An 8,521-nucleotide genomic window follows, 5' to 3' on the forward strand; every position below is an offset into this window, starting at 1 on the left:
CAGCTGAGTATGATTTTTATTTTTTGCTTGAATGAGTCTGCCTCTAAATTGTAAATAAACTCTATTCGACGAATAAACTTGTAAAAATTTACACCAGAAGTTATAATAACTTATATGATATGTTCTATATAATATGTTCTGTATTATTGTATGTATGCACTTTGGTATTACATCTGCAATGCTCTTTTAATAATCTCAGTATCGGATCCATTTCAGCTCTTTTTTTTTTCAGCTCATTTTGATCGAACACGCACCGTAATCTGTGTTTAGCTTTACTTTCCACTTTTCTGAATAGGCCCTTGCTTCAATTCTTCGTACTTTCGGTTGGTCCAACCCAAGATTTACAGTACTATTTTGCATTATAAACTATATATTCTAGCGAATACCATACTGATCCACTGTTGATCAGATCCAGATGTTTTCGAGCGAACTGATCTTCTCATCGTACCTATCTTTAAGCAAGTTAAAAATGGGATCCTATTAGGCATCGTCACTGTGAGCCTTTGCTTTAAGCCTTTCCCGGTCACCTGTTAAATAACGTACCAAAGCTCTCTTATTAAAAATCAACGACTTTCATCAAACCGATAATACAAGCCGAGTTTTTTTCGTCACACTAAGCATGCGCTTTTTTATAATATCGTACTTTGCAGGCTTTCATGTAACATATGCAATTCTAAGATGCCTTGCGAGCAAAAGACGCCTCCTACGCTAATGCAATAGTACCAATATCCCGGCAATGACAAAAGAAAAAACCCACAAAGGGGTTGCAAGACCGGAGGCAGGCACATTACAGCTTCCGCAATGTGTCGAAAAAGACACGGGAAGCTGCAAGCTGCTGTGGCAGGCAGAGGGCTGGCCTCTTTGGCACTACCACTTCGATTACTAGGGTCGTATAGACCCTTCAATCTGAAAGTACGTTGGTGGTCGGTTTTTGTGAGTGTATCGTACTGTCAGTAAAACAATAAGGTATCCAATAATGTTCAGTGCATGTGCCAGATAGGATGATCCTACTTCATACGGATCAGTGTAACGTTTACATCTGTACCACAACTCCATTTACTATGCTATGAAGGTAAAGTCATGAGCTGGTTACATCTCTTTGCAAAAAAAAAAGCTTCTTAAGCCAAAAGTATATACATAGGAGACAAGTGCAGCAGTCCATTGGTTTCCGATCTAATCCCCTAAGGAACGTATACTTTCTTATTCCTATCTGCGTATAAAAGACTTAATGATAGTTATTATGTTGTTTATGTTTATGATTAATAATGTTATTTTACATAAACAATCGTTTGCTAGGCCGTAGAATATTATAAACAAATCTGTATCATTCGATATCAAGATATTCGACACGAGCCTAAATCTGAATAACAAGTAGCTAGGTCGACAACAGTTGGGTTACGATAGTGTTTTTTTAATCAAGGACGACCAAAATCATTCTAACTAAAATCTAAATTATAATTTAAGACAGATGAATGCTTAACCGTGCGTTGGTATCATGCGTAGGCCGAAAAATAGACGTAGGCTCTCTTCGCTCCACTGTTCTCTTTGCCTTTTAGGACAATTGTGCATAGTCCACAAGTTTTCATCGACCCGAATGCGAGTACCCAGTATGCAGTATGTAGTCTACTGCAAAGTATTTGTGACTGTCAACGTAATAGTCGTCATAGAAACGTCGACCTGGGTTGTTCATTTACAATTCCTATGTAAATACCCAAAAAAGAAATTGAAAAATGAAATTGATGTGCATAAATAAATATTTATACATACTTTGGCTCTACGCGGATGCTCATCTATATCTAAATTCCAGACTCCTCCTGAAATGTCTGTATTTATGAAAACTAACTATTTTCTGTGAGCTCTTGCGTACTAACGTCGTCGAGCAACAAGTGAAGCTCCCAGTTACGCTCAGGTTCTACCCATCGATTTAGAAACCGTTTAATTGCTTGTCTAATTGGTCGGAGGAGCTCGCCGCAGCTACACTGATAACAGAGCTACAACAACTAAGAATTTTGCTACCTAAAAAAAAAGGCTCAAAGATACGATTAGTGCGTGCGTCTAACGACAAATTGTGTGCATTGGTAAACTGTGATACATCGTTAGGGCTATAGACCCTCAGATAGTTTAATTTACTATCGTCATAAGCTTCCAAAGTTGACGCGTCTCAGTCGGGCTCAATAATCATTAGAAAAGAGGGAAGCATGTGCAAGCAAAACAGCGTATTACTACGCTATATAGTTCCTCAATAGGTTGAACCAAAGTAAACGAAACTCTAAACCAAGCGTCAATACTCCCCGCCATTCCACCAATAGCCTATAACGTTATGTCAATGCAGGTGCAGGGTGCACTCGAAGCAAATCAATGGCTCAATCTATGAAGAAACAACGCTAACTTGTGCTATTAATATATAACTCGACACGTGTGCGGGCAGATTGCACGCCTAGGGGCAGTGTTTGCAATTGTGGCTATTGTACCACACCCTCCCTTTAAAGCATTTCGTCACATTAAGAATATAAAGAGACAAAATAATGACAAATTTTGCCTACGCAAGACGCTTGCTTCTTATGCAGTGAACGTACAGCCAGTCACTTGATGATGCTTTTACTTGACGTGCAATTATGAATTTACCCAAATATCTTTCGATATAGAACGTAAGAGACGTTTACCGTACGCAGCGGTATCTATTTTTAGCATATCGCCGATACTGTTAAATCGTTTAGCTATTAAGGCAATTCCATAGCTGGATTTGTACCCCTTTGAAATTCGGAAGAAGTAGCTAAAAATACAAAAAAATCGCCTCTCTAAGCTAGACCAATAGATGATTCAGCTATTGAATCGTGGTCAGGATACGGACGGACAACTTTTTGTTAAAGGAAAGAATTGCATTTTGTGCACCTGGCCTTCACGCGTGAGATGTTTGACCCGGAACACAGGCCGCTGCCGTTGCGTTATTTCTAACACTACAAAATGGCGCTAGTATGACAATTGAAAGGAGCATTGCGACAATGTATTGACTAGTTTAATGCATCGAATATAGAGTTTACTAGGAATATATTCTGCTTTGGCGCAAAATGGCCTAGCGAGCGAAAATGTAAATTTGAAAATTCAGATAACTTGTCACCGCGATTGATACGATAGTTCGCTTAGCAAGAATCAACGGTACATGATGTATGAATTGCAATAAATGTTACTAATCTAGCAACGAAATCAGACGGAACCCGATGAGGCGAGCAAAGCTGACAAGTCAGAGAGGGCCCCTTACCTTTACCTTGAAAGGTGTAGCCAATAAGCACAAACTTAACAAAGAACCTCCATAGTAAACAGCTCATTTGCGAGCCAGAAATACGATTGCTGAAACTAATGTGACGCGTACAATTCGTATACGAAGATCCTTTTGGAGCTGTTGCAGACGGCCAGCCGTCTGATGCCAGCGCGGTGCCGTACTCAAAATTCAGCTATTTAAGCAGATAATACTTATTACTACCCTTCAATATCATGGATTTTTGCCGAAACTGTTCGCGAAACGGACACCAACAGGACATGACCTTTATGAATAACACCTATTCCGGTACGTACGTAATCCTGGAAATGCTTTTCGCTATTTAAGGTTGTTATAGCGCTTAATACTCTGAAAAACAATATAGATGCTAATTATATTTAATTATGAGAATATAGGACATCTTGCATATAGTTTTTATGGACTATCACAGAAGCTGACGACCATTCTCGGATCGTTATCAAGTGGCTCAAGGGGATGTTGTTAATCAAGAAATTTACCTATATAACAGGAGGCCATGCGAAACTAGAGAATTCGGTGGGCATATCTCCTTACGGTGACTCATTTGCCACTCATCCGATGTATATGCACTTCAGCTTATCGACAAATCAATCTAAAGGGGAGAAGGTCTCGTACTTGGCTTGTTATTATGCATTAAGTTAAATCAAGTGGGAGCGACCGCATGTTTCCAAAGCATCACAAACGGTGCTCTTGTTAGATCGTCAGCACTCGTAAAATGTAATCATACACTAGGACCACGTATTTCATACTGTGCTAACCCTAATAACAAATCAATTCGGCTTTGACCAGAGCAGTCAAAAAAAATCAAACGTGACTAGGTCTCTAGTAATAGAGCACTGCTAGAATGGGGCGTAGATTGGAGCAAGGCAGAGTGTCGTTCATAAAAAGTGGACATTTTTTTAGAACTTAGCCGAAGTTCATAGTTATTGACCGATTAGTACCCGAGATGAAACCACTTGAGTAATGATAGCGTTTTCAGTATACCGTTACTCACCACAGAAGCGTTTGTGATTCTGGCAAATCAAGTACCATGGAATACTGGGAACAAAAGAAAAAATTCATGCTTCGCTTTAGGATTTACCACCAAATCAAGGCGCTTTCAAGGTCACACAATATAGTGATAATTTCTGATGTTTTTATTTGTAACATCAAGGAATAAAGCGTGTTGCTAGTTGCATGATACATGCAAGTTTGTAAATTCAATCTTGCCATTTTATTGAAACATTTAAACTTTATCTTAGAGCTCTTAAAAGTATCTTCAAAAAGTCAGTATTAAAGAGGTTGCTGTTGTTCTTTCACAGTTTATTATTATTAGTAAGCCAGATCATAATTCTACGGCTTTTTGATGGCTAATGCCTGGTACACGGTTCGTATAAAAACAACCTGCACACACTTTTTTTTTTTTTTTTTTTTCTATTATTAGCTGAAACAGATGCAAGACTTAATGTCACCTGCTTTCGTACAGTAAGCAAAGGCCACCGGTAGGTGAGAATATACTGCTATTGTAACATCATTGTTTTTTTCTGCTGCACCCTTATTAGCACCTCAATGAAGGTTCCTTCAACGAGCTCTGCCTTCGAAATCATGCGCTAATTGGTACGCATTTCATATACCTGCGACTGCGTAACCTCTATAGAACTTCTGAAACTCTATATTGTTAAATACTTCCTTTTCTGAATTCAAAGAGAGGTGATTGTTCTCATCGAGAGCATACTGGATTGGACGTTACCCGTGCATAAGTCTACGTTACTGCCAGATTTCATGTGACCTCTAAAAAATTCGAGGAAGATTTCAATGAGATGAATAGGAAAATCCTGAATGGATCTTAGATTCAAAGGGCTCAAAGTTATTTATACGAAAAAAAAGTTATTTACTGAACAATTTTTGATGTACATTAATTCTCGGTAAAGTAATAAATGGTTGTTTTAAAAAAGAAAATATCTGTTGTCATTTGGGTCGCCTAGGCAAGGTCCTACGAGTCTTTTAAGACTTTTCGCGCCCTTTTGGACATTTTGCCCTTTCATTAGCCCGACATTTGATTTCGTTAGAATTTTTTTTCTATGTAACGTATTTAGGTAACTGTTTAACGAGGGTGCACGTATCAATATCACGTGGTGCACGAGAATTAGTCAAAAGTAATCTGTGTGTTGAATTGAAACTGTGGTCGCGATGAGTGATGGTTATATTGAATTAACAGGAATGCAAGCCCTAAAATATGTGATATCGTAGTTTCGTTAGGAGAGCTTCTATCTAGGTACAACGCATAAGAGTACCGTATTGTGTCAGTCATTTGCTGAGTAGAATTCGGTTTGAAAATGCATTTTCAACGAAGGCATGTAGCGTAAGATTTTTCGGTTAAGAACCTGTAGTGTGTAGTCTGTATCCTTCTGATTTAGCAACTATCATGGAGTAGGGGCAAATGCAGATAAATGAACTAATCAGGTTTGCCTCTCGGTCTATAACCACTCCCAATAACGTCTGGAAAAGTTTTCCACCCTTTTTTTTCAGAAGTTTAGTACCTTTCGATTTTTGCGACTGGCCGCAGGCACCGCCTTTTTGTATATAACAGTTCATGAAGATTTTGCTTCTAGATTATTTTAAATGGTCGAATAGCGTTTTCGGAGTACTTTGCGTTTGACAAACTTTGATCTGAAGATAGCTCTGAAGATACTTAAGGTGGCATAAATTGGGTTGATCTCAATGATTTGAGCTCAAACTATACTATTAGAGCCACTCAAATGAAGGTTGTTGACAGCCCCGCGTTATGGCGAAAATCTGGTGTCTGATATTCAATAAATTCACTTAGATGTCTGATATCGCTCGGACGCCTAAAGGAATGAATACAGTAATTTTCTTTCATTTGAGATAAAGCCATTTTTATGGACGAAATGATTAGTACAACGCCCAGCTGAATTTTTAGAAGGCAACAAACGAGGAATGACGCAACGTGGTAACGTTTAACATTATCAGTTCCTTTGGAATTGGCCATTTTTGCTAATATCTTCTTTTTCAGCACAGGCATATCGAAAAGAACCCTATTAGGCGTGGACTATACATGCTGCCGTTATACAATATTCTGAAAGGGGTGGTTAAGGCGGGTATGTGTCTGCTTGAAAGGCTAGAGGTCCGCCCTGTACAATATTGAGTCCCAAACATAGATGTCTGTAGTAGAAGAAGAAGAATCAAACTTATGTACACATTCAGTATTATACGGAATATGTTCATGGAATTCTCTAGCAATCTTTTCGCATATTTTGTATTGTTGATGCACTTTTCGATCGATATATTGGCGCAAACAATATATGGGTATCCGGCACACGTCTCGTTCGCCGATATACACAGATTCTATCAACAAGGAAAATGCGTAAGGCCAAAATTACTTGCATTGGCGCAGGGATCCATCGGCCTGAAGACCACCTGGCGGACTCGATAACACAAGATCGAATATTCAGCATAAGAAGCGCTATTGTCTAACTCCACGTTGGCGTTCATCTGCACTTGTGATTACAATGTTGTTTCAGTTTTCACTTATTCTTCCTGGCTTCCCGTGTGTCTGGTAGAACGCGGCGTTTCCAATCGGCCTGTATAAAAGTGTATTCAATAAGCCAGAGGCAGGTAGAGAACGGAAATTCGGTGAAGCTTGTTCTCAGGTTGTTTTTATTTCTGCTCCAGCAGAAGTCCAGCAAGGCTTTAATTATATCGTCGATTCGACGTGTTTTAAACGGAGGGAAGCAGTATTGAAGCAAGTAGAAATATAAGGACAGAGAAGAGATCAGATACTTATCGTGTAATACAATGCGTAGAGCTGATTGATGCTCTAAAATATTTGTCTCCGAGCAAATTTGATCCGGTATCTGTAAAGAAAACAAATAGAGAGAGATAGAGAGAGCGAGAGAACAGAAAACTGGCGGGTACAACTTCTGTTGCTGCTTGTAATTAAATGTTATGAATTTCACTTTCGGTATTCCCATTTAGTATTGAAGTGTGCTGACTACCAGTACAAAGCGGAGTGTATCTGCGATTAGTTTCAGATCCAGACCACATAATATGTATCTACGTTTAATAGGCAAAGACGTTACCGCTGCGCCATTACAGGCAGTCTTGTTATCGGTTATCTTCGCATTGAGATGAAAACAAACGTAGTGATCCCCGATCATATTATGCGTGTATATGCATTTACCGTTGGCTAAGGGAAGAGGGCCTACCAGACTAGGAAGGGATACACGCGAGGCCTCTGCGGCAAGGGCCCACTATATGGAATCGGATAGAGGGTAGTAAGCCTAAAAGCGTTGTGATTGTGAGCACTTGCTATTGAAAACAGCCATAATAAAAGTATATTTGCATGTGGGTGTGCATACACTTGTATGTCCTGGCTGATTATACAGGTTGTTTGTTACATAAATCTAGAAAATGGTAGATGAAAGTAATACCCATAGACAAAAAAACACTTGCTCGTCACTTGGATTTTAAAATTCGAAACTTTCAAAAATGCAAAGACTTGATGCTATCAAAAGGTTTCAAGAATACAAAAAGGCATAAAAAGTATCAAAAAGCTAAAAAGAGTTGGGGGTGAAGGGACCATGTAGTAGCTGATCCTTACGTAAATTTTCAAAACGCAGCTTTTTTTGGTATGGTGAGTTTGTTATTTTGTCTTAAGAAAATTGACCTTCTTCTAGAACCGAGGGTAGTAGATAAGTTGCCTACTGACAGGATACGTGGTATATATATATATGTATATGTCTTTGAAAGTAATTATTTATCTTGTTTTTTCTGATAAATGTTCACATGCACGCTAGCATAAAATGTGAAAGTGATTCGTTAACGTTTCATAGGTATTGTGTGCCTCATTCTGAAAAAGTAACACGCTTGCCCTACTAGACCACTACGTCATCTTGTGAACTCCTTACCTCTCCTCAAATTCGTCCAAGTCCCTTATATAAAAACGACTTCTCCTAAAACACCCTACAAACATTTTGTTCAATGTCGTATTATTAAGGCCATTGTAAGTCACTCGGTTGAATTTCTGATGGACACGGTTTGTCCGTAATCGCGGCAAGGATATATCATTTTAGACTTGGCATCGTATGCAAACAAGTGGAGTGTAAAAAGGTTGCCGTTGAAGTAATATCTGAGGCGTTGCTTCGTACCAACAGGCTAAGCGCGTTTCACGGAGCGGACGGATCGGTGGGCCTTTCGATATCTGCGGCGTGTTGATAGCCGCTCTTG

The sequence above is a fragment of the Varroa jacobsoni genome, unplaced genomic scaffold (genome assembly GCF_002532875.2).
Source record: "Varroa jacobsoni isolate VJ856 unplaced genomic scaffold, vjacob_1.0 scaffold_503, whole genome shotgun sequence".
Lineage (NCBI taxonomy): Eukaryota > Metazoa > Arthropoda > Arachnida > Mesostigmata > Varroidae > Varroa > Varroa jacobsoni.